This window comes from Hippopotamus amphibius, chromosome 2 (genome assembly GCF_030028045.1).
Source record: "Hippopotamus amphibius kiboko isolate mHipAmp2 chromosome 2, mHipAmp2.hap2, whole genome shotgun sequence".
Classification (NCBI taxonomy): Eukaryota; Metazoa; Chordata; class Mammalia; order Artiodactyla; family Hippopotamidae; genus Hippopotamus; species Hippopotamus amphibius.
In genome coordinates this window covers 204,023,348-204,051,257 of record NC_080187.1, presented here as the reverse complement: position 1 = coordinate 204,051,257, position 27,910 = coordinate 204,023,348, and the positions used below count along the sequence as shown (strand labels likewise).

At 43.0% G+C, this 27,910-nt stretch overlaps 1 protein-coding gene and 1 pseudogene across 2 annotated transcripts in view; one reads left to right on the top strand and one right to left on the bottom strand.

The window, feature by feature from the left end:
- The window catches only part of TLN2 (talin 2), a 452,015-nt gene that overhangs the window by 294,130 nt on the left and 129,975 nt on the right, over window positions 1-27,910 (bottom strand). The gene's annotated exons all lie outside the window — the stretch shown is intronic.
- Window positions 22,955-26,506, top strand: LOC130844701 (heterogeneous nuclear ribonucleoprotein A3-like; annotated as a pseudogene).

Genomic DNA, 27,910 nt, shown 5'->3' with positions numbered 1-27,910 from the left:
TCTTTGTAGTACTTATGTTCTACAAAGTCACCACAAACACTGAACTAGTTAATACTCAACTATTGCTCCAAGGGGAAATCCAGGGTCAGGTTCTTGTGAGCCTGTGGTCACAACAGTTTCATCCACTCATCAATATGCAACCCTGTGTTATGTGGGTTTCTGTTTAAAGACAGGCAGATAGATGGATAGATATGACTGACACTGAACTCATGGCCAACAGCACCATCACTCATGCCTCTATAAAGCTTATCTAAAATACCCCCATTTTGACTGTAAGTTGGTACAGCCACTATGGAAAACAATTTGGAGGTTCCTTAAAAAACTACAAATAGAACTACCATATGATCCAGTAATCCCACTCCTGGGCATATACCCAAAGAAAACCAGAATCCCAAAAGAAACTTGTACCATAATGTTTATTGCAGCACTATTTACAATAGCCAGGACATGGAAGCAACCTGAATGCCCATCAACAAATGAATGGATACAGACGATGTGGCATATATATACAATGGAATATTACTCAGCTATAAAAAGGGATGAGATGGAGCTATATGTAATGAGGTGGATAGAACTACAATCTGTCATACAGAGTGAAGTAAGTCAGAAAGAGAAAGACAAATATTGTATGCTAACTCACATATACGGAATCTAAAAATGGTACTGATGAACTCAGTGACAAGAACAAGGATGCAGATACAGAGAATGGACTGGAGAACTCGAGGTATGGGAGGGGGCGGGGGGTGAAGGGGAAACTGAGACGAAGTGAGAGAGTAGCACAGACATATATATACTACCAACTGTAAAATAGTCAGTGGGAAGTTATTGTATAACAAAGGGAGTCCAACTCGAGGATGGAAGATGCCTTAGAGGACTGGGGCGGGGAGGGTGGGGGGGGACTCGAGGTGGGGGGAGTCAAGGAAGGGAGGGAATACAGGGATATGTGTATAAAAACAGATGATTGAACCTGGTGTACCCCCAAAAAATAAAAAAAATTTAAAAAAAAATAAAAATACCCCCATTTTCTCCATAAGGCACATTACAACCTTCTTGTACTTAAACACTACACAGCACTTCAGCACTACACTTAGGGGCCATTTTAAAGAGCAAAATCACCAATAAGAAGCACAGAAATCTGAAAAACATGGCACTAAACAGACCGTGAAAAGGATACTTGTTTACAGACTGAGAGCTGACACAAGAAGGCACAGCATTACCTTGTTTGACCTCATCTGGGCACAGATGCATCAGGTGACTTACATTTTTTTTGCCTCTCTGCACATGTGTGTGTCCAAAACTGACCGTAAAAGGGCCAGGAGTATTGATTTGAGGGTTACAAATGAACTTTCACCAATAGAGAAATTTGCAAATATGGAATCTTACATGATGAGAATCAACTGTATGTCTTTACCTTTATTAAACAGAACAAAATTCTCAAAAGATAGATTAATAGCAGAGTCAAGAGAGATGCATAAAAAGCCTTCCTGTCTCTGCTAACCTGGTAGTTCTCAACCAGGTGTGATTTTGCTCCCAGGGGACATTTGGCAATGTTTGGAGACAACTGGTGATTGTCATGATTGAGCCTAGTGGGTAGGGTCCAGGGATGATGCAAAATACCTAAGAATGCACAAGACAGACTCCAACAACAGGATTATCTGGCCCAAACTGTCAATAGCACCAAGACTGAGAAATCCTGTGCTAAGTGACCTGTATCTTCATACCTTCTATCAATGTACACTTTAATCCCTAAAACAATAAATAATTAAATGTCAAGGATAAAGCAGCTCTCCTGCTATATTTCTTGCTGCCCCTTTATTTTCAAACTTAACTAATGAATTTTTATTAAATGCAACTGAAAACAAAAAGCAGTTATAAGCTCTATGGAGAAGTGCCATTTTTCCTATCATTTCCACTTGTAATGGTGAATGGGGTAACTCCAACAATAACGTAAAACATGGCACCAGCCTGATATTTAGTTTCTGTTGTAACACTAGAAAAGTAAAAATCATAGCTGCATAGGAAATAAAAAAGTATGATCTCTAGTATACTGTTCAAGAGATAGAGAACCCAACTCACTCTTAGCAGCTTTCAGATTAAGTTATGAACCTTTGAGAAGGTTCTTATATAGTTACCGTGTCTGAGGAAGAAAATTAAAAAGTCTTACTGGACTTCCTAGGTGGCGCAGTGGTAAAGAATCCGCCTGTCAATGCAGGGGACACGGGTTCAAGCCCTGCCCTGGGAAGATTCCACATGCCACGGAGCAACTAAGCCCGTGCGCCACAACTACTGAGCCTGTGCTCTAGAGCCCGTGAGCCACAACTACTGAGCCCATGTGCCACAACTATTGAAGCCCACATGCCTAGAGCCCATGCTCCACAACAAGAGAAGCCACTACAATGAGGAGCCTGCGCACCATAATGAAGAGTAGCCTCCACTAGCAGCAACTAGAGAAAGCCCGTGTGCAGCAACAAAGACCCAACGCAGCCAATAAATAAATTAAATAAATAAATTTTTTAAAAAAAGTCTTACTAAGCCTTAATGAGTCTATGAAAGAGGCCCCCAAATATCCTCACTGCATACAGACACCCATGTGGATTTAATATTATACATTTATTCAGTCTTGAATCTATCCTATTGTTAAATAGTGAATGAAGCAGTTTGTAGAGTGGCCTCCAAGGTCACTCAAGAGCATTTCAAAATCACTGTACTAACCTAACAAGGATAAATAATTCCCACTGGGAGCAGCCTAGTAGACTAAGAACTGCACTTAGAGTTTGGAACCTGAATTCTTGGCTGTATGAGTTTAGACTCAAGTGATTAATTCAAGAGTCTTTTATTCTGGAAAGATGTTTTAGCTCAGCTGTGCAAAAACAAGGCCAAAGTATTGTTTCCTGTTCTAAGTACGCTCCATTGGAGATTATATGCCCTGCGGCCAAATGCCCTCAACTTCCTACAGGGTCCTGCTGACCATTCAGACCTAGAAACTCTCTTCCATCCTTCTGCAGCCTCTCTGGCCACTGTCTCAGGCTCCTGCTCTTTCTCTGCTCCAGTCTACATTTGCAGCCCCACACCCACACACTGCACTCCAGGCCAGGACTCTTCAGACCACCAGCATCAGAACCACCCAAGAAGTTAGAAATTAAAATGTGATTCACAGACCACATTCCTGACCTAATGATTGGAATCTTGGATGGAAGAAGTGGGAATCTTTATGTCCAATCCACCTCCCACTTCTTTAAGAACTATAGCCCAGCCACAGAATAACACTTGCGGATTGCTGAAAATGCCATCATTATTTCTTTGATTTATTTATCACAATTCCCATTCCCATTGCCTGATATTTATTTACCAATATTCCCATTTTCAGCATCCTAGTGGAGCTAGGAAATGTCATCTGCTGCTAACGCATCCATTTGAGACAAACGCCTCTTTTCTAAACTCCAATATGTTACATATGATATCCACCACATAAAATCAGAATTGTGCATTTATTGGCTTCCACAACCAGACTGAGAGCTCAAGGGTAGGGACTATGTGTCATACCTGGGCTCATCCCCAGGGGCAAGCACAGTCCCCGGCACATAGCAGGTACTTATTTGTTGAATAAATGGAGGGATGGATGGAGGCTTAGATGGATGGAGGGATGGATGGATGGAGGGATGGAGGGAGGGAGGGAGGGATGGAGGGATGGATGGTCTGCCTCTCAATGGCACTATTGAACTTCAGCAGTTCTACCTAACTTGTGATTAATGTTTATGTGAAAAACCATTAGACTCAATTGAGTAACCTCCTACAGAGGAATTTTGAGTGAGTGGGGCATGACTCTCAGAGAGCCCCACAGGAAAAAGGAGAGGTAGTTTTCTAGATCCATTCTTTTCTATCTATCTATCTACCTATTTATTGATTGATTGATTGGCTGTGCTGGGTTTTCATTGCTGCAAACAGGCTTTCTCTAGTTGCCATAATTGGGGGCTACTCTTCATTGTGGTGCACGGTCTCCTCATTGCAGTGGCTTCTCTTGTTGTGGAGCACGGGCTCTAGGTGTGCAGGCTTCAGTAGCTGCAGCACGCAGACTCAATAGTTGTGGCTCATGGGCTCTAGAGCGCAGGCTCAGTAGTTGTGGTGCACAGGCTTAGTTGCTCCAAGGCACGTGGGATCTTTCCGGACCAGGGCTCAAACTGTGTCCCCTGCATTTGCAGGTGGATTCTTAACCACTGCGCCACCAGGGAAGTCCCAGATCTATTCTAATTTGGCACTCTGTAGGGTCTTCAACATAAGTCAGATAGTTGACTGAGCATGTGCAGTCCTAGTAAGGAGCAAAAGTTAGCCAATGAGGATGAGAAGGAAAACTGGTCACCAAAGAACTTTTCTGGGCATGAGAAGATGATAGTTAAGGCCAATGTTAAACATTCTTATTATCAAAGATGAAGACATCTGTAATTAGCCCAAGTGGGTCAGCCCACAGAATAAAGTCCAGACTCACTCAAGATCATTTACTCTAGGATTCAAAGCTGCCCATAATTTACAGCTGTAATGGACATTTTTTCATTGTTAACCCATCCTTCTAACCTCCTATTCCTTTCCACCTTTCTAGATTTTCCTTTGGGAAATCACTGTATAGCAGCCACAGGATTTGGGTGCTATTGGCCCCAAACTGAACCCCAGAGGTTGACCCTTAGTGGCATAAGCCAATCAGCACCATCTCATCCCCTCTCTAACTAATTGTGGGATGAGTTGAAACTCAGGCCTACGTATCAATGCATGGCATTCCCTTGGCTGCCTTGATGGTTAAGACTGGTCCAGTCGGAACAAAGCTCAGGTCTTTTATTTGATGGTTATGGATATGAACAAAGAAGCACGTAGCCTTGCTGCTGGCAGCCATCTTGTGAACATGAGGAAATCTGGAGAACCATGCCTGCAACTTGAAAAGCAGGCCTTTTCTCCATGATTGAATCAATAAGTTATCTTCATTGTTTAAGCTAATTCAGGTTTTCTATTATCCAAAGCATCATGATGCATGACCTTTCAAGCTGATCTTTCCCTTTCCTCTTAGCACAAACATAGATCTACTATGCCAAGAGTCTGTATACTGTCCACCAGCATACCTTAGCCAGTCCCACCTCCACACCTATGTGTCGTTCATGCCTAAAATGTTCTTCCCTTGTTCTCTTTTATTCAAATCCTATCTGGTCTTCTAGACACAGGCTGGAGTCCTTATCCCTCTGAGGGCAGATATCCAGAACCATAGTTTTCTTGTCTCTGAGCTCCGACCTTGAAAACACTGTCAACATCAGTTGTCATCCATATCCTATCCTCACACTTTTAATGATCCTTTTGCAAACAGAGTCTCAAACTGGAATTCAAGTTCTCTATATTTTTCAACCCCTTCTAGACAGCCCCTTGCACAATGTCTTGTAATTCACAGAAAAACCAATAAATCTCTTTAGGCAAATTCAAAGTGTGATTTAAACCTCCTGGTGACTGCCAGTCACACCCTCTTATTTCACACAGCAATGCAGAAGATAGAAAGGAATTTCAGATGCAACACATTTCAACATTACACAGTTGGCCACGGTCCTGTCACATTTCACAACCAGACTGGCAGAAACAGCTGGATGAAGATCAGAAGTTCACCAGGCTGCCTTCCCATCTGCAGATCGCTGAAGCCCTTCCAGTGAAGATGCAGACTAACCCTGCGCGTTCTAAAAAGTCAAGTCCCAGACCTTTCAAACACCTGTTTAAATCATCCTAGGGGCAACACCAGAATAGAAAACAGGAAAGCACAGTCCAAGGCATTCACAGAACAACAGGCTTTGATCACCTCCAAACCTTTTATATCCTCTTTCATGCTTGCAGTTTTAGGTCCCTTTAGAGCACCCAGGGGTACACCTGTAAGGTTTAAACGAGGGACATGAAATAAACAGAGACTGAGATTTATTGCCCTTCACAGTGATAGTTAGGAGACAACGAGTAAGTTGAAGAATGCTATCAGAATCCAGTATTATTTCCACTGAAGATGACAACAAGAAAACGAGAAAGGGGGAAGTAGGTGTGTGTGCATTTCATGTTCACACAAAAGCAGCAAAGATGCTGATATAGCCAAAGGATCGATATAGTCCTGGCCACTCAAAGTCAACCCTTTTGTGTGTGGCAAGACAGGTTTCCTGCACAAGGATTTTGATGCCCCAGTTAAGGTCTATATTAATAGCATCTGACCATGTTTTTCAACAGGTTATAGAAATGGAAGGGCTGCCTGACAAAATTTACACCACCACTAAAAATGATCTATAAAGTAAAGCAATACTTTTCTATAATGATTGAGAGCTTAGTAACAGTTAATCCTCTCCTCCTAGAGACCAATAGTTTCTTCGGTTTCTTGGCTCAATGGCCTGAGTCATCCATTCAATACTGCTTCTTCATCCTCTTCCCTAATTAACACTGCCTTCTCTTCCTGGGTCCTCAGTGAGTTCTGAAGAGGTTCACAGATTGCCCTTCATTTACCAGCCCCTGCAGACAATGTTACAGATCAAAGACTTGTCAACTGAAACATTTCGTGTCTTCTCACAGTCTCTGCATATCACAAGAATTACCACGAGGAATTTAGTTCTACTCGTTGCTCAAGTCTGTAAACGCTCTCAAAATCTCCCTTTGCTGTCAGCCATGTGGCTACTAGAGATGGTTCTCAAAGCACTTCCTGTTCTAAAGAGCTCTGCCTTGGCTCTGTGGCCAGTGACCAACCTGGTTTTGCTTTGCATTGTCCATGATGCCAAGACGGCTTCATAAGCCATCCGTGGCCCAGACTGTGCCTGGATCTGTATGCTAAGAGGGACCCTCTCTCCTGTCCCAGGATAGAAAGAACGAATCTTAGGACAACGTGAGGTTAGAAAACGTGTCTCCTGAGAAGCCAGTCTGGAACACCACCTTTTCTGCTTCTCCTTTCAAAAAAATCTCACTAGCTCACAATGATTAGGTAAGAAATGAAATAACCAGAATAGGGCAAAAGTAGAGGCGTGAATCCAAACAGCTGCTGTTCCACCAAGGGAAGAACCAACCAACCAATCACCACCACAAAAATCTCTGTCCATACTTTTAAGTCTATTCCCTGAATCACGACAGAGGCTGTATCAGCCATCTCTCAACTCTGGCACTGTGTTAAAAGGGACGTTCCTATCAAGAATCTATTTCAATGAAGCCATGTGGTTTGCAGCAACTGCTTTTCTTTGTCGCCAACAGGTCAGGAAAGTGCCCCCTTCAGAGATGTGGGAGACTGAAGTCGGTGCCTATTTCCTTCCCTACACTGTCTGCCAGGCAGAAGAGCCACACCTCTTGTCAGAGGACCTGCTCTTGCCATAGGAAGTAGAAACGGCTGTTCCCCTCTCATCAAGTTTCCAGTTTTTCAGAATGTTCCAGCCCCACCTAATGTCCTGCGTGGCTGGCTTTACTGCTTCACAGAACCAGCATAATATGGGAAGGAAACAACATCCCTTCGACCTGGGATGCAGAGAGATAGCCAAGCCCTCCCCTGGTGCTCGTTCCAAGAACTGACAGGATCAGTCTGGGACACAAACATCCTCAGCTTTGAGCTGCTATTCTGGGTATCCATTCAATATTTATTGAGTGCCCAGCTGGAACAAGGTACTGTCAATACACCCCAGCCAGGCTAAGCTCGCACAAGGGCTCACCAGCACACCCGGAGTGGGATGAATTTCAGGCCTCTGTCCAGGAACAGGGAACAATTGTTTCTTATTGATTTAGTTGAGCATAAAAGGATATGCAAATTTGCAGAAGATTTGCAGCGTCTGCTATGCCTGGAAGCTGCGAGAAAACTCAGTAAATAACACGTCTACACACACACACACACACACACACACACACAGAGTAGGATAAGACATACTATGCAGATGCAAGGTTAAAGAGGTTTCCTCACTAGAAATGTTTCCTACCCTGTTAATCTACCTTCTCCCCACTGTTTCTTTCCTCTTCTACAGAAGAATGTGGACTTTCCCCCTAATACTATAATCATTATTGCAACAAGCAATTTATGAAAGGAAGAACAAAGAAATGTACTGTTTTTCACCGCCTATCTTCCTATATACATCTGTCAATAAAAGAAAAACTGTAAAACACCTAGTGAACTGTTCCCTGGGTCACCCCCAAATCTCCACTGACTCAAGCTATTAATGCAATGACTATGTTGCCCCAACCAATAAAGAACAAGGAAAACCAGAATACAGCTAACTTATCATGATAATGTTTCTTTGCTTCCGACTCACGGTGGAAATATCATACTGTCACTTTTTTGGGCAACTCTACTTAAGCTTGCTTTTAAAAGGTTTTTCTCCCCAGAAGACTAGATGATCCGAGGGTGAAAGGAGAGAAGACAGTGTAGGACAGCTCTGTGGCAGCTAAGTTAGGAAGAGTTGCTCAAGGAAATGAAAAATGTTCCAAAGCAGATCAGAGCCTAGAATCTTTGCAAGGCTATGGAATTCATGCCTGTCCTTTTCAGGAAAATATGACCCTTCCTCTCCATACTGCACAGGTTTTTTCCCAGGTATCTGGTGACAAGCTGTTCTAGGATTACATGATAAACCTGATACCTTCCTTTCCGGTTATCATTACATATCATCTTTTGGAATGACCTATGAAAAGATGGCTGAGGCTACAGCTGCCCCACAGGAAGCATAGACTACAAGTCCTGAGAGTCTAGAGGAAGGGGTGCCCTGAGCTCGAGGAGGTTGAAGGGATTATGGAAGAGATACAGAGCTAGGCTTGGACCAAGTGCACACCGGTTACAGGCAAGAAACTTTCACAATATTTTTGAAGGTCTGGAGAAAAAAGGAACATTATTTTTTCAACCTCCAGGAATATAATACAGTATTGATTATAATCACCATAATGTACATTAGACCCCCCCAAAGTTACTTATCTTGTAACTGGAATTGTGTACCCTTTAACCAAACATCTTCCCATTTCTCCCACCTGCCAGCCCCTGGCAACCACCATTCTGTTGTTTCTGTGAGTTCCGCTTTTTTTAGATTCCATGCAAGTAATATCATACAGTATTTGTCTTTCTCCGACATATTTCCCTTAGCATAATACCCTCAAGGTCCACCCATCCATGTTGTCACAAATGGCAGGGTTTCTCTCCTCTTCATGCCTGAATAATATTCTACTGTATATATGTACAACACACCTTCTTTATCCATTCACTAAGGAACATTTTTAAGGAATGTGAATTCTGGATTATTTAACACATAGAAGAAGAGATTCATGGACACCTAATTACTATACAGAGCACTATAGGTAACTTCTCTTAGGGAGCTTGGAGAGAAAAGGAGGACCTACTGTACAGCACAGGGAACTCTGCTCCTTATTATGTTACAACCTAATCGGGAAAAGAATTTGAAAAAGAATAGCTACATGTATATGCATAACTGAATCATTTTGTTGCACAAATGAAACTTACACATTGTTAATCAACTATACTCCAAGACAAAATAAAAAGTTGAAAAAGGGAGAGAGATGATGTGACCCCTCATTAACTCGTAGGTTGTTGGGATTGGAAGGCCATCAGAGTCCCTGAGGGCCAGATGGATCTCAAAGTTCTCACTGCCCCTCACAGCAGCCCCAGGCTCTAAATGTGAACACTCCCAAGGCCCCATGCTGGGTTCTTACTCACTCTAGTTCTCCCATAGCTGCCCTTACAACTCCCCACAGCAGCACTGAACACAGCCTAAAAGTATGTATTTGTGTGATTTTTTTCACTCATTCATTAACTATGTGCCCAGGGCCAGGCATGTGTCAGAGCTCCATCTTACATCTGTCTCACCATTTAGTTAATGCCTATCTTTTTCGCTAAGTCCATAAGGGCAGAGGCCATGTGTACATTGCATATTGTTTTATCTCTAGCCACTGACATAGAACCTGGCATCACTGGCACTCAATAAATATAAGATGAATTAATCTAGTCCAACCTCCTTATTTAAGCGTTGAGCATACTGAGTTTCTGAATGATTAGATGATGCAGGGCAAGTCAGGCTCCTAGATAGTGACATGGAAAGGACTAAGGCCCAAGGATTTCCGAGAAACAACACTGATGGTGAGGACTATCAGCCATCAGTTAATAACCATCTTTGGGGGAAGCAACTCTAAAGGAGGTATCATTTGGATAACAAGGTCCTGGGATTGGACCAAATACTACATTCAAACCCCAGCCCTGTCCCTGTAGTGGACACCCGTGAATGGCCTCCCCCACACTCACTTCCTTCCAACAAACAGCTTCTGCTTGCATTTCTACTTCTCAAGAAGCTGACTTCCCTCTTCAGCTTCAGCACATGTGTCCTAAAGTCAATACAAGCAGTGGAATCCCTTCCCTTGGCCACAATGATTGGTTTAGGGCAAACACATGACCTGAACCAGTCCAACTCTTGTGAATTTCAAGCCTTCTACTTGCAGTGCTGATTCAACGTTGCTGGCTCTTCCATGGTTGATGGAGTGCTCATTTGTAGGATCTAGAATGTCTGAGGCTATTGTTGCTTCCATAAGTTGAAGACAGTTTGAGGGTGAGGCCTCCATTAAGAGAAGGGCATAGCCAAAAGAATCCCATAGACATGGAACTAGACCCTAATACTAACATGAATCTCTAGCAGATCCCATCACTTTACTTCTCAGTCACAAAAACCACTGAATTCCCGTCACCATTTCAATTAATCTGCGATAGATTTTCTTTTGCTTACAACCAAAAGAATCCTAGTATGTACTAGGTGTGTGACACTGGAAAAGCAAAAATGGAGGTAATGTTTACTTCAGAAAGGGTGTCTTGCAATCAATGAGGGGCAAGAAAGGACTTGGTGCCAGGACAACATCTGGCACTTAACAAGTCCTAAATATTCGTTGATTCTTATGAAAGGATTCACCAGAGTTCCTCTTTTCATCCAGAATATTAAACAGATTGTTTACAAATAATCAGCAACTTAGTAAAGTATCTGGAGTGGCCACAAAGACCCACTCAAAAAGCCGAAGTGGACCTTTGCGGCCACAAAAAGGTTGAAAGTCACTGATAATTGAGGCTCAATACAAAATGGAAACAAATATGCTTGAAGTTGTAATGAACATTTATAATAATGTCCACAGGCATACCAAGTCATAGGCTTCACTACCTTACATACACATGTGTGAACAAGAAGAATACGATGCTAGGAAGATCTAATCTTTTACAAAGCGTTTCAAGCCGTCTACTGTATAAAGAGGGATATTATCAATCGTGCTGTCTTCAGCACACTCCCTTCCCATTTCAACCCCGCCCCCAACTCCCCACCTGCCTTACCCCTGGACGCACACACAATACACAAGAGGTACCTGAGCCAATAGGGTTCCAATCAAGCAGGCTGATCCCAGGATAGCCCTATGACTGGGGGGTGGGGTGTGGTGTCAGCAGAGATGAGGCCAAGGAAAGAAGTCACGCAGACTTGTCCTTGCAAGTACCATCCAGGGTCAAAACCAGAAAAGCTGGATTGTCCAAAATCCACAGGGCAAATTCCAGGCCAGAAACAGAAGTCAGGGCCAAGAAAGAGCAAAAACTAACAGACTGGGGAAGGAAAGGTGAAATTCGGCCAAGACAGTGGTCAATAATAGCAGAAGTCAGTTGTCACCAAGCACAGCACTGGGTGAGATCTTCACTAGTGTTAGATCTCATTTCATTATCACAAAAGCCTGTGAAGCTATTATTTTCCCCATCTTTAACGTTATTAGGAAAAATTTTAAACATATGTAAAAGTAGACCAGTTCAATGAACCTCATTATCGTGTCACAGCTACAAAAATCTACTCAAGGAGACCCTTGCTTTATCTGTACCCATGAGACCCTCTGCTCACCACTGGCCTCACCAGGAGGGCCAGGAGGGCCAGGAAAGCACCAGCAAGTCACGTCACGTCGGCAAGCCCAGGTGAAAATTTGAGTCAACCTCCTAACTTTGATTTCACAAACTATGCCCTGGTTCCTCAAGCACGTGCATCTCCCTTCACCTGGACAGGTAGAGTCCATCTTTGTTCTGTGGTGAACTGTGACCACATCAAACATCGATAGCACAGCGGAGTTGAGTTGCCACATGTCAAAGATTAGGGAAAGATCTTCAAATCCCTACCTTCCCCCATAAATCCCATTAGGGACAGGGCCACTGTGACTGCCTCAACTCCAGGGTGATTTATCCCCACAAGTACATTAATTTTGTCTTTCCAACCAGATCATGCACTGTGACCTGTGAATCTACTGCTGAACACCCTTCAGGATCAAATCCAAACTGATGCCTCCCAGGTGGAAAAGCCCACCACTTCTGGCCTTTCTCATCTCTCACATCTGTCACCACTCCTAATACCCCAGAAACACTGAACATGGAGTTTCGAAGTATAGCTCCCAGGTTTCTGTGAGGATTTTCTCACCTTTTGGCTGAAACATCTACCCTCCTCAACACCACCAGCCATGGCTAACATTCCTTTCCCCACCTCCAGATAGCCTTCTGAGATAACCTATCCCATCTCAAAACCGTGTTGGGTACTACACCTCTGTATTCTCATAATGCCTCGCCCATCTTCCTCTCTGTACACCAGCCCACATCATTTTATAGTGATTGGTTCTTAGGTCTTCCACTCCCAATTTTATCAAGTGCTCTTTGAAGGCTGGGACAGTTGCTCATTTTTTGGTTTTGGTGGTTTTATATTTTATGTTTAATGGAAATTCAGGACATAATGATGAATTCCTTCGGACTTAGTTGGAGATCTAGCAGTTATGTCAAAACATACTTCTGTTCCTTTTTTTAGTTTCCAGTGCCAAACAGCGGCACATAGTAGGTCTTCAAATAATGTTTACTGAATAAAATAGGGCAAGGAAAAGATAAGATGATGGCCAGATGGAGAGCAGGGAGCACACCTTAAGCTTTTAGAAATCTCTCCAAGCACTTCATGGCCAGTAGATGCTTAGATGTCTAACCGAGGTAATGAGCCTTTTGGATTAACGCCCACCAGACACTGTACCTCCCTACCTCCCGCTCCACAGATGCCCACTAACCCTGGTGCACAGCTATTTGACAGACAAGCTCGCGCTCACCCTGCTCACAGCTTTCACTATGATGCTGACTTTCATCACAACTCTGTCAGCCCCTTGTCTGAAACTGACTGCAGACTCCTCATCTCTCGAGCATCCCCCTCCCACTGAAGGTGCTCTATCACCTGGATCACTTGAGCTGCCCTTTTCTGGACCTGGGCTCACTCAGTGACGGATTTGTTAGGAATGCCACCATTACCACCACCAAAACTACTCAAAGCACAGTGAGTTGTGTTACCTACCAGTCCCACCCACTTACCCAAGCTTGGCACGTGTATCACAACAGGGCAACCCTCTCCATGCTCAACATCCTACACAGATAAAAACAAATAACGCTGGAGTCTAAAATATGACACAAATGAACATATCTACGAAACAGAAACAGACACAGATATAGAGAACAGATTTGTGGTTGCCAAGGGGAAGGGGGGAAGGGAGGGATGGAGTGGGAGTCTGGGACTAGCAGATGCAAACTATTATGCAGAGGATGGATAAACAATAAGGTCCTACTGTAGAGCACAGGGAACTATAGTCAATATCCTGTAATAAACAATAATGGAAAAGAATATGAAAAAGAATATATAACTAAACCACCTTGCTGTACAGCAGAAATTAACACAACATTGTAAATCAACTACACTTCAATAATTTTTTTTTATGAATGCTCCTGAGATGGTGCATCTCCTATCAGAACTGCCTTGGAATTTGCCTACTTACCTGACTAAGGTGGGGGCAGGGGGTAGCACCAGGGAGAGGAAATCATTTAAAACGTTCCATGCACGTGAGCTATGGTTTCTGCTTCAAGGTTAGCCTTAAAATTTAGATTCCACTGGTAGTGTCACTTTGCAAATCATAACTGAATCACCCTAAATCAGCCCCCACCAGAAGTAAGGTACTGCATAAAGTAATTTAAGTTCTATTGTCATTTTATGTTCCTCTGAAGAATAGAGATGTTTTATTATGGTAATCAGCAGGTTATAAAGCATTCACCTTCTCTCCAGAGTAAATCAAATTAGATATATCTTTCCCCCAGATTTTTTTTTTAAGCATTCCATTTGTACTTAGGACTTGTAACAATTTTTCAGAGTGACAGTACCAGGCTTTATTGATTCACAAATGGCCTAAGCATGTCAGGTAGGTATATTGCTTTTCATGTAGAAAGGGGTTAGAGAGGAGGATTTAACCTTCTGATTTACAGGTAGAACTCACCTCTTTTTTACCTCTTAGAAAGTGCACATTGAACGCTGTGGATGTAGAAATATAAGACCCCAAATCTAAAACCAAGCAGGCAGGACATCCTAAAGAGCCCTCCAGTCCCACACACTGAGGACAGATTCTGCTTCCATAAGTACATGTCCCTAAAATGACCTTTCCATTCCACAATTTGGAAATAATTTATTCATCTGACACAGCTGAGTTGCAATCTAACACTCCAAGGTCTGAGGCCTTGTTAGATTACACCTAATGCAGAGTATTGCAGAGTACTGACGATGAGTATACGTTGCAGCAATCCTGTAAGAATTAGGTATATTGGGGCAGAAGTGCTCATATACCAACAGCCATCATAATATGATCCTTGAACTCTTGATAAAATAGCAGAGGTGATATTAGAATAGTAAAAACAAAGAAAGGCTGGCGTTCTTCAAGGCCTGGGAGGACAACTGTTGCAACAAGAGGTAGTAGTTAAAACATTTAGGATCTTCCTGAATTCCATAAAAAGGAAAAGGTGCCCTAATTAACTGTATGAACTGGGCTCTCAAGACCAAAAAAATCCCTGCAGTAGAAGAGTTCCACAATCAATCATTGGCTTGAATTTGATAGAATCACCCCCCTTTGAATCGCTCATCCATCATCTAGCCTGTTGGATGAACCTAACCAATGGGTAAACCATCCAGGGATGTCATCTAAGAGCAATAACCAGATGAGGGACTGAGCAAGTAAATCTCTTCTTCCCTCGAGGCTCAGTTTCCTTATCTGTGAAGTGAGTTCATTCTAAACATCCCAGGAGATCATCTTCTTTAAAGAATTTTAGAAACTTCATGTAAAGCATGGCATTACTCCACCTTCCAGGAGCTTAGCACCTCTGGGTAAGCTGGTTCAGCTTCTGGACTAAATAATAAGCACTGCTGGAAGATCAGCCCCTAACCTCTGAATACCAAGGAGCTGTTAGTCCTGGAGAAGAAGATGTTCCCTGAATACCACTTATTTAGAAAACACCTCTTAAAAACTACAATTACAGCATCTATTCTTGGAAACAGGTAAGTTGGGGGAGCATTCCACTGACTTTACAAAGTCCTAGCCATCCATCATTTCCCTCGCTCCCACGATGAAAGCACACGTGAGCCTGGGTCATCACTGAGACAGCCTCCCAGCACTGCTGCACAGGCTGCATGATTACGACCTGTACAGTTACAATGCTGCTCACAGGCCCCACAGAGGGAAGACAAAACCAACGTGTATTTCACTGCAAGTAGGCGAAACCATCAAGTTGATGAACAACGAGTAAGCTTTAAGAAGTCATTTTCCTTGAATCCTTTTCTAAATTGCACCCAAACGGGTGCCACAGAAGGAAAAGTGAAATGTCAGACGCATCTATGTCCTTGAAAAGAACCATGACCTTTCACCTGGAGGTACTTTATGGGAGAATCAGGAGTGGTCCTTAGGCCTGACTGCCCGTTAGTAACACCTGGGCAGCTTTACAAAGGCCAACGCCTGGGTCTCCCCTAGAGATTCTGTCTAGCTGGTCTGGGGTGTGACCTTGGGTTGCAGCTCTCCAACACTGCGAACCACTGATTAAGAGAGTCTCCAAATTGCATGGCAATTAAGAACTAGGAAACAGTTTTGAAATTTACACTTATTTGAAGATGTGGGATTTCAGACAGTAACAGCAACGACAGTAATAACACACATCAAGAGAAGGCCATGTGTTTCTGTTTGTCATGTTAAAGAGGAAAACTCCAAAAGTGTGTTTATGAAAACCAAATGCTGGGAATCTTGAGTGCAGTGGTGATTTCATGACTCTGCATTTGTCAGAACTCATACGTACACACAAAAGAGTTATATGTGTGGAAATTAAAAATAAATTTAAAACATACAGAGAAAAAAAATCAAATGATGTGTTTATTTAACCTAGTAATTCTTAATCTTAGCATATTAAAAACCACCTGAAGAGCTGTTAAAAAATCCTGCTGCCCCGGCTACACCCAGATCAATCACATCAATCTCAAAGTATCAACAGTTTTAAAAACCCTACGGGTGATTCCAATGGGCAGCCACGTCTCCAATTCCCCAGGGGAAGGACACGGGCAAAAGTGATCTTCACACGTGTCCATAGAAACGTGGCTAGAACCAGTGAATCACATCTACACCTACCTTCTGCTCACCCAGAGAAGTCCATTAACATCTACCCAAGGTTCCAAATTTTTCTATCAGTTTTCAATAGGTTTCAAGATACTAGCATGATCCATCCATATAAAAGAGGGGCTGGATATCCACTAGTAGTGTACTGCACGGCCCCAAAACCTGCTGACAAGTTTTAAAGCAGTGCAGTTGTGCTCAAACATCAGAATCCCCTGGATAGCTGATTATAGCAGACCGCCGATCCCACCCTGGAATGTGTGATTCAGGAGGTCGGGGCTGGGGCTCCAGAATCCCCATTTGTAACCAATTTTCAGGGGCGGCTGCTGCTGCTGCTGCTGCTTGGAGGCCGAATGTTTTAATGAAATGTGAACTAAATAAACAGTCAGAGACACGAAAACCATGATCCAGACAGTCCTTAGATAGAGGCAGCAAGAGCCCAAGGCTGCTGGTCAGTTTCAAAGAACCAGCTGGTACTTAGAAACGGACCTTGAGTAATAAATCTACAAGGATTTCTATAGATCACAGAGCAGATTTCTAGAAATTGCTATTAAAAGTGATGCACAAACCAGCACAGGCATCACCTAGGACTGGCTAGAAATGCAGAATCTCAGGCCCCACTTCAAACCTGCTGGATCAGAAAGTGTCTCAACAGGAAGCTGGGTGATCCAAATGCACTTAAAGTTTAAGAAGCATGGGTGCTGACCAACCCCTATGTTCATTCGACAGATAGTTGCTGAGCACGTAGCCTGTGCACTATACCTAGCAGTGAGCAGGGCAAACAAGCCTCTGTCCTCTAGAAGCTTATATGGAGCAAAGGATGGAACTAAAGCCCAGGGCTGTGGGCCGCAGAGCCAGTTAGCAGCAGAGACAGGTTTAGAACCTATGCCTCCTAAGAATACAGGCAAATGTCCCTATAAAAACTGCAGATATAATTCCCAAAAAAGATGTTGCCTAATAAGAAACTAGAAGTCAGTTTCTACACATCAAGTTACGAAACCTAGGCATCAGAAATCTAATTCTTATAAACCTCTACTCCCTGACTAAACCAGCACTGCCAGACTGTATTGGCCAACACATCATGTTTAGGTAAGTTTTTCCCAGAGGTCTCAGAACAGGATGAACAATAGACACCTGTTAAAAGGAAAAACATCTTGACCACAAGCATTACCTAATACTCAAAATCTTTCTTTTGATACTGTCAAAAATCTGTTCAACTGGTAAGCCTCCCAATTTGTCCAAAATGTATTGTTCTGATACATTTAGGTGAAAATCCAATTATTGGTGTTCTTTACTTCTTCCTTGTCTCAAAAACTGCTGTCTAATTGGAAGACGGCTAACATTTGTCCAGCTAGATGCTTACAGATCAAACTGTCTCTATTATACAAAGAAGAAAACCGAGGCTGGGCAAGGTAACTCGAGTAAACAAAGGTACACAGGTAGCACAGCTGAAATGGCAGAACCAGGCTTTAAATCTAGGTCTAACTCCTAATCTCTTCCACGCAAAGTGAGGTCCCTGGACCTCCCCCCTGGGAGCTTTACTGGAAATATAGACCCTCAGGTCCCAGCCTGGACCTGCTAAATCAGAATCTGCATTTTAATCCCTGGTGACTGATGTCCACACTGTCATCTGGGAAGCACTGTACACACTATCCCAAAGGCAGTGACCCGGCACCCACTGATCAAGACAACCAGCAAACATGGTTGGTTCACTCTATAAGCAAAGAGCAGCAACTTACCTGAGCCCTGAAGCCACCAAAATGGGATACCTGTCATATCACAAGATCAGAGTAATTCACAGGGCTTGGTGCATGGGATCTTTCTCAACAGCTGCCCACGGGTTGCTGGACAGAAAGACCAACTTTTCTCTCTGGGCAGAGTGTCAGGGATGTCTATGGGCCTGGTGCTAACACCTACAAACACCCATGAAGACATAACTATTGCCCTAATTCAAGCCCTCCTGGCCTTAACCTCAGCCGTAAAGCTCCCTGTTAAATAACCAATGATGTGAGGAAGAAAAATACTATTATTCTCAGCATAAAAGTCAGCTAGTTATCTTAGTGTGTATCTCTGTCTCTGAATAGAGTCTACAGACCTGAATAAGAGCCCTTACAACTAAATGTAGGCCTGAACCAAAAGGATCACCGTTAGGTGAAGGGGAGGGATGGAAGCTGACGCCAGAGGAAACATCCCACCAGCTTTCCCTGACTTGTACAACTCAAAGCTTTAGTTAGTTTTGAATTTCTCAAAGTGTAGATCACGGGTCATCTGCTTCAGAATCTCTTAAGTAGTAAAAATACACAATCCTGGGCTCAAGAATCCACATGTTTAACAACCCCTTCCCCACAGATTTCGGCACACATAAAAATTTGAGGTCAATTGCCCACCAGACCTAAGTACAGTTAAATGAGAACTATCAGACGCATTAATCTTATCTTCACAGCTCTGAGGCACTGAAACTACCAATTTTCGGAGGAAGAACTGATCAAGGCAGTTGAGTGTTTTGCCCAAGGTCACAGAGCAGGTGAGCAACCACGGCTAACATACGTCATGTGGGGCCCTTTCAACTCGATCAAGGCATCAAATTCACAAAAATCAAAGTACAAGGAAGCATGGTCCTGTTGCCAAATCAGTATTTACCATATGAGGCAAGAGCAATGGTTTTGCAAACAGAGGAGAGATTTGGTCTCTTTTGTAGGAGTATTTCAGAGGCTGCTCTGGGCCCACTTCCCAGGACAGGACCATAACCTCCAACAGGGACAATGATAGCCCGTTGCAAGGGGCTGTGCTTAGCATCTGGCTGCCGGCTGCGTCTGGGTACCAAACATAATTCCGACGGCCTGACAAAAGTTCACTTAGTTCCACGTTCAAATTATTCCCAGTAAATACTATTCAAAGTAGCTTAGACTTCATTATGTAAACCTGCATCACTCATTACTCTAAGGCAATGATTCCCACATGGATCACCTTCAGGAGACTCAGGGACTCCATCTAAAATACAAAGCATCCTGAACCCCTTGGAAGTTGTAGATAATGATTCAGGGATGAAAAGCAAATCAATAATAGTACTGGGGGAAAATATACTATAAAGTAAGTGTTTCATAGTAAAACCAAAAATACACTATCAGTTCAACAACAAATGATAAACTGGGAAAAACTGTTTGCAATTCAAAGGACTCATAGCTCCAACAAACGGATAAGAAGTAGATCAACAACCTAACAGAAAAAAGGCACAGAAGTATGAACAAGTGTCAAAAGGAATTAAGACAGTTCAACAAACATGTAAAAGATACTCAACCCCACTTAGAAATGCAAATTAAAAGTGAAGTAAGTCATTTTTTCATCTTTCAGAAAGACCAAGATCAAAAAGCCTAACAGTGTAGCTACAGGAGTGGGGAAAAGGGACCCTCATACATCTTTCCTGCAAAGAAAGAAATGTGGCAATAGCTATCAGGTTTTTAAATTGCTATTCATTTGACCCAACAATTCTTCTTTCAGAGATTTCTTAGCATTTCACGTATATGTGAATTTATATTTGTTCATGGATATTCATTAAGAAAAACAAAATATTAGAAACCAAAAAAAAAAAAAAAAAGCCCATCAATAGCTGAATAGGCAAGTAGGTTATGGTGCATTCACATTACACAGACTACTAAGCAGCCATTCGAAAAAGGGACAGAAACAGGCAGCTCTGTTTGTACCTATGTGCAAAGACCTACAAAGTATAGAGCAAAATACTAGAGTAAATGTGGTATCACTATCACAGAGTAAATGTGGTAAAGCTATCACCTGTGCTTTAAAAAACAGTTATATACACATACACAGGCATGCTTGTCTACATATAGATTATCTCTGGATGGACACATAAAATATGAGAGATGATTCCTTCTGAGCAAGGAAACTGGTGTCCAAGAGACAGAGGCGGGAAGGATAAATGCTTTCCCCACATATCTGTCCTCCATGTACTGATTAGTCAAAAAAATTTTAATAAGAGAATAACCAAAAAAGGTAAAGAAGGCAGGGACTCAGGATGGACTGGGGGAGAAGAGACCAACTGAGTATAAAGTTGTAGTCAGAGTTTTCCCCACACCTCTCTTCCGTAGTAATGGACAGTATGTGTTAAAAGCTCTAAAAATCTTCCTTCAACCCATGTAATTCCACTTCTGATAATGCATCCTGAAACACTGAAAAAGCTTTCTGTACAAAGATGCACAGGAACTGATTAGGTCAATTTTGATATATCCACTTAAACTGTATCAATTTAAACTACATTTACACAGTTCGAAATGGCATAACCTAAGCAATGTCAATATTAATTGAAAAATGAAAATATCAAACCAAACAGGATATAAGCTATTTAAAATACACCCTCATTTTACTGGAGGAAAAATACATACACATATCCATCTATAAAAAAAGGAAAACATTAAAGAAATGCACTAAAATGTTAACAGCCATTATCTGCAAGGTAAATAATACATGCACGTGATTTAACAGTTTTTATATTTTCCACATGTGTTATTTTCATAACCTGGAAAAATTAAAAACTTAAATATGCACAGAGAAAGACACTAAGAGGAAGTCTATCAAAATGCTAACAGTTGCTGTGGGTTTTAGAATACTAGTCTATTCTTCTACTTTTATAATACTTTCAGTAATGATCATTTTGTATTTTATCATCCAAAAAACACACATTTTTCCCTTTGAGGAAAAGAGGCTGGCATTAGATCAGAACTGCCAGATAAAAGCCCACCCAGGAAGTGCGAGTTAATGCCTTACTACATTGAGGGGGAGGTCTCCACGCGCTCCAGGTCAAAATACCATCTGCAGCAAGAACCTTCCTGCCCCACTGTGGGAGTAACATGGAAGAAACTTCCTGCCAAGTTCCCAAGGCACGTGTTCATCTTGGGGACTGACTTACCATTATTTCCCCAAGGGTGTGAGGCCATCTTTGCCCATGACAGACATGATGCTGTTACTAATCAGAGAGTCCAGTGACCCTCCTGCCTTGTGCAAACCCCTCCAACCCAAGAAAAGGGAACAAGCAAGGTGGGCTTTTCATCAAAGCAGGGTTTTCTATAAAACCCATAATATAGGTCAATGGTTTCCTGAGGGAGAAGCACAGGATTTTTATACCCAGACCAGCAGTACAAGGACAAAGGTCCCAGCTCACCCAGGCAGGACACTATGAGGAGAGTCACACAACACCAGGGGACATCCCACAGAAGGCCCAACCTTGCTCTTAACCGTCAAATGGCTTGTGGGGAATCCAAAGAAAACTCCAGATCCTAGCACCAAACGCCTGACATCTTTCCCAGTTCCAGCAGCTAAAATACATACTTTTCACTTACAATCAATCCAAAATCCAGCCCACCCTCCAGGGCCTATGCTCCCAAAATTTTCCTTGGAGGCCTTCCCAAGCATCAAAGGGAAACTCATGGCTCAGAGTGTCTTCGGTACCAAGCACATGTGTGTGTGTGTGTGTGTGTACATACCTGTACACATATCAAGTGTGTATACTGCAGATACACATATACACATACAGACTCTAACAGACCCCATAGATAGACTGTATATAAGCACACGTATATGTCAACGCCCACACTCACACTTAAGTCTTGCTATGCTCCATAGCCTAACTTTTCAATGATTCATGACCTATCCACACACACACACAGCCTTGTCTGTATATACACAGGCTCACTGAGAACAGGACCCAGCTTCAGTAACCCCTCCATGACCTCTCACACAAAAACAGAGAATTATTTCCAAACTCACCAACAGAAATAGAGATCACTTGGGACAGGGTCTGGGAGAGATCCGTTTGGGCCAGCGTCCTAAGCTGACAGAGGCTACAAGAGATTTTACAACTTTTGCTTCTATTTGGAGGCAGAAGACGTTTAAGATCTCCAAGGGATTCTACCCAGCAGAGGACAACGCCTCTTAACCTACTGAGGGAAAGTCCCTGGGACCTCTGGGACCGGCCGGATCACCAGAGCTGATCACCAGGCCTGCACTGGGGCCTAGAGCTGTCTTCTCTAGCTCTGAGGGGGGACTCTGAGGAGCTGCAAAAGCAAAGTCTCAGAGTTGCAGATGTGCAAACCAATGGTCAGAGTGCACGAGAATGACAGCTATACGTGTGCCCGGGTGCATGTCTAAGGCAAAGGCATGCATGTTTCCATAGTCATCAGAAAATAGTTTTCCCTAACTATTTTGCTTATTAGGTTAGTTATCTGAGTGCATCGCTTGTATAAGAAAAAATAATAAACGTACAAACAATCTACATGACCAACCGCACCACTGCCAACTCCCACTCATCCCTTCATGCCTCACAACCATCATTAATGCAAGACTAAAGCCTTTAGTTGTGGCTCCAACACCACACTGCAGAGTTCTGACCAACCGGCGCTCAGAACTCCTCAGCAGGCTGGCGTGGAGGGGGTGGGGGGAGCCGAGGAAGGCCTGAACTGGAGGCAGAAGTGTGGGGAGGAGACAGGCGATGAGCACAGCACCACCGCCCTCAGCTCCACGGACAGCCAACAGCGCCTGTGAGGCACCCCCTCTCTGGAGACAAAGTAGCTCCAAGTCTAAGCAAGTCTCCCATTTTCTGCAAGGATATGGCACTTGGTTCCTGAACACGTAATATAAGGCCACAAAGGAGAAGCAGTCAAAATTAGCAAGAAATGGGTGATAGCAGTAAATTTTCACCCATTTCTGATACCCGAGGAAAAGATCAAATAATTCTAACATTATCACAGAAAAGAAATGGGACTAACCTCAAGTACAATCCTGCCCATGACCTGAGAAGGTGTGACTGGGGGAGAGAGAGTGGGGAGGTACCCAGGGACCTGGTGAATGGCCCCATTTCAGAAGCAAACATGGGGATGCATTCAATAAATTCTAGTAGAACCAAGTCACATAAATCTGTACGTACAAGTTAATCCCAGGCCGGCTTTAAATCATCTCTAAGAGACTGGTGTACATTTCAGGGAGATCTGAGAATATTTTGCACACAATCCTCACTTTGTGCAAGAAGACCCCTCACTGAAGGACACATGCCTGGCTTTAGCAACTTAGTAAAAAGATTAAACACACCAAAGAAGCAGTGCAGGGCTCTGGTTAGGAGGGCGAGGTCTGAGCCAGATGGAACAGGGCAGGAGCTGCATGACCTTAACCAAGCGATGTACGTTGCCTACGCCTCAGATTCCTTACACGTAAGATTGGAATAGCAGCAGCATTCTCATAAAGATGTTGTGACATGAATTAACACACACAGACGCTACGCTGGTAACCATAGTAATGGCTACAACATTATTCCTGTCCTATCTAGCTAACTTTATGACCTGAGGTCAATCATTTGAACTCTGGTCCTTTTTTCCGCCCCCTCAAGTAAAGAAACCAAGGGAGGAAGATTCTTTCCAACTTAGAATCCTTTGATTCTAAGATCCTCTCTACTCATCTGCTTCGGAGACTCATCATGAATAGCAGAAACCAACTTGAACTTCTAGATCCTACTACAGTTTCTCAAATATCTGTAAGACTGAGTGAAGAAGAGCCAACATGTTATATATATATGAATGCAACCCAAGTGACTGCAAATTCTAAAGCTATGAGTCTGAACCAATGAAGTTGTAGGTGCCCAGCCGCTTACTATATGCTAGGACACAGCTGTCTAAAATACATGATTTCGGGGCTTTCTAGGTGGCGCAGTGGTTGAGAATCTGCCTGCCAATGCAGGGGCCATGGGTTCGATCCCTGCTCCAGGAAGATCCCACATGCGTTGGAGCAACTAAGCCCGTGCGCCACAACTATTGAGCCACGTGCCACAACTACTGAAGCCCACACACCTAGAGCCAGTGCTCCACAAAAAGAGAAGCCACGGCAGTGAAGAGCCTGCACACCACAACGAAGAGTAGGCCCTGCTCGCTGCAACTAGAGAAAGCCTGTGTGCAGCAACAGACCCAACACAGCCAATAAATAAATAAATAAACAAATAAGTTTATAAAAACAAAAAAATACAATAAAATACATGATTTCATGTATTTTTCCTGAGTCTAATTCCAGGCAGATTTCTGAAGCCCTCTCTGAGGATCAGAGAGGAGAAGCAATAGCTTTTTTTTTTAATTGAAGTATAGTTGATTTACAATGTTGTGTTAGTTTCAGACATACAGCATAGTGATTCAGTTTTATATATATATATATATACATACACACACATATTTTTATATATATATATATATAATCTTATATATATAAGTGACACCACTTTCCCTGGCTCCCAAGCTCGAGACCATCTATGCCACACTGCTACAAGTGCTAAAACAGCTTCCTACACACACACACACACACACACACACACACACGTCCCTCTGAGAATAAGAATTACTACATTAAGAGAAAAATTTGCGGTATAAAATCCTCCATTTACAAAACTCCTATTCGCAGCTTTTTGAAAGCCAGTGATTTTAATTTATGTAGCAACAAGACATTTTAATTTCCCAGCATTGAAAAGGCTATGTTATCAGGGCACAGGAATGCTGGAACAGCCTGGAATTCCCATAAACAAGGAGTCCCGCTCTCGGTCCCATATTGAACTCGAGCTGGAAGAGGCGAGTCCGGTCTCAAAACGGAGGTAAAACCGCCGCCCGGTCACCCCCAGCCCGACTCCGGCCGTCGCAGCCGCCGCCGCCGGGGGGAGGAGGGCCATGATCCAAAGGAACCAGAACAGTTGAGAAAACTGTTTATTGGTGGTCTGAGCTTTGAAACTACAGATGATAGCTTAAGAGAACATTTTGAGAAATGGGGCACACTTACAGATTGTGTGGTGATGAGAGACCCCCAAACAAAACGTTCCAGGGGCTTTGGTTTTGTGACTTACTCTTGTGTTGAAGAGGTGGATGCAGCAACGTGTGCTCGACCACACAAGGTGGATGGGCGTGTAGTGGAACCAAAGAGAGCTGTTTCTAGAGAGGATTCTGTAAAGCCTGGTGCCCATCTAACAGTGAAGAAAATTTTTGTTGGTGGTATTAAAGAAGATACAGGGGTGGGGAGGGTGGGGGGACTCGGGGCGGGGGGGAGTCAAGGAAGGGAGGGAATACAGGGATATGTGTATAAAAACAGATGATTGAACCTGGTGTACCCCCAAAAAAATAAAAAATAAAAAAGGGAAAAAAAAAAAAAGAAGATACAGAAGAATATAATTTGAGAGACTACTTTGAAAAGTATGGCAAGATTGAAACCATAGAAGTTATGGAAGACAGGCAGAGTGGAAAAAAGAGAGGATTTGCTTTTGTAACTTTTGATGATCATGATACAGTTGATAAAATTGTTGTTCAGAAATACCACACTATTAATGGGCATAATTGTGACGTGAAAAAGGCCCTTTCTAAACAAGAGATGCAATCTGCTGGATCACAAAGAGGTCGCGGAGGTGGATCTGGCAACTATGGGTCGTGGAGGAAACTTTGGAGGTGGAGGAGGTAACTTTGGCCGTGGTAGAAACTTTGGTGGGAGAGGAGGCTATGGTGGTGGAGGTGGTGGCAGTCGAGGTAGTTATGGAGGAGGTGATGGTGGATATAATGGATTTGGAGGTGATGGTGGCAACTATGGTGGTGGACCTGGTTATAGTAGTAGAGGAGGCTATAGTGGTGGTGGACCAGGATATGGAAACCAAGGTGGTGGATATGGTGGTGGTGGTGGAGGATATGATGGTTACAATGAAGGAGGAAATTTTGGAGGTAACTATGGTGGTGGTGGGAACTATAATGATTTTGGAAATTATAGTGGACAACAGCAATCAAATTATGGACCCACGAAGGGGGGCAGTTTTGGTGGAAGAAGCTCGGGCAGTCCCTATGGTGGTGGTTATGGATCTGGTGGTGGAAGTGGTGGATATGGTAGCAGAAGGTTGTAAAAACTCAGAAGAAAAGGGCTACAGTTCTTAGCAGGAGAGAGAGCGAGGAGTTGTCAGGAAAGCTGCAGGTTACTTTGAGACAGTCGTCCCAAATGCATTAGAGGAACTGTAAAAATCTGCCACAGGAGGAACGATGATCCACAGTCAGAAAAGTTACTGCAGCTTAAACAGGAAACCCTTCTTGTTCAGGACTGTCCTAGCCACAGTTTGCAAACAGTGCAGCTATTGATTAATGCAATGTAGTGTCAATTAGGTGTACATTCCTGGGGTCTTTTATCTGTTGTAGCTTTGTCTTTTTCTTTTTCTTTTCATTACATCAGGTATATTGCCCTGTAAATTGTGGTAGTGGTACCAGGAATAAAAAATTAAGGAATTTTTAACTTTTAAAAAAAAAAAAAAAAAAACAAGGAGTCCCAGGTGGTTTTAAGGGCTCTCTCTGCTAAGAGAGTGGAAGGATGGGGATGTATGTTTACAAAATGCCTAATCGGGAAGCAGAGAGTAGTTCCCACATCAAACAACCCTCCACCCCAGGCCCCTCAAAAGGAAAGAGGACCAGCATCTAATCCCCAGTAACCCTGGGGTGGTCCACAACAGGCTCGCCTCTCTAGTGCCCTGCCGCCAGGTTAGCCCCGCAAGACTGAGCTCCTCCCAGCTGGGTCTGGTCGCTCAGCATGGAAAGGAATTGAAGAGCATCTCACATCCACAGAGCACTATACCATTGACTTGCCTTTTTGTCTTTACTTTCTCACTTAAGTGATTTTGACTTTAAGTACCCTGAATGATCCTGACTGTAACATTTACTGAAGAGCACACCTTGTCACTTTTCATAGATGTTCCACATGTGCTTGAAAATAAGTATGCTCCAGGCACGGGAGCTGTGTTTTATACACGTCCACTACATTAAGCATCTGTATTCTTCACTGTTTTTATTATCTGCCCGTTTGATATATGAATTACTAGGAAACTGATGTTAAATTCTCCCACTATGCCAGTGGACTTGTCCATTTTTCCCTTTGAGATTTGGCCAATTATTACTCTCTCTACGTATGTACACACATATATATAAAGCTATATATTAAGGGCAAACAAGCTTAGAATTACTACATATTCCAGATTTACAGTGTTGCAGATTTATAGTTTGCAGGCAGCTTCAGAGTCTGTACAGACTTGGGTGCAACTCCCAACTCTATAACCTGCTGTAAGCCTCAGTTTTCTCATCCATAGAAAGAAAACATAACTCGAAACTCATGAGGTTCTTGAGAACATTAAGTAAGATAGAGCATATAACACACTTCGCAGGGTGCCCCACTCTGAAGATGCTAGCTGCTAATAACACGGTCTCCGACTTGCCTAAGACCATGCAGCCATGTAGTAGTAAAGAAATAGAAGGAAGGCTCTGACCTCTTATCCATCAGGTGGCAGGATGGGGTGTGAGAGGAGGCAGATGTATCAAGTGTTTATTCCAGGTCTTCATGGTTGGGGACACACAGATCACTACCCAGTCCACATCTCACTGAGAACATCAAGTCACACAGCAGCTGA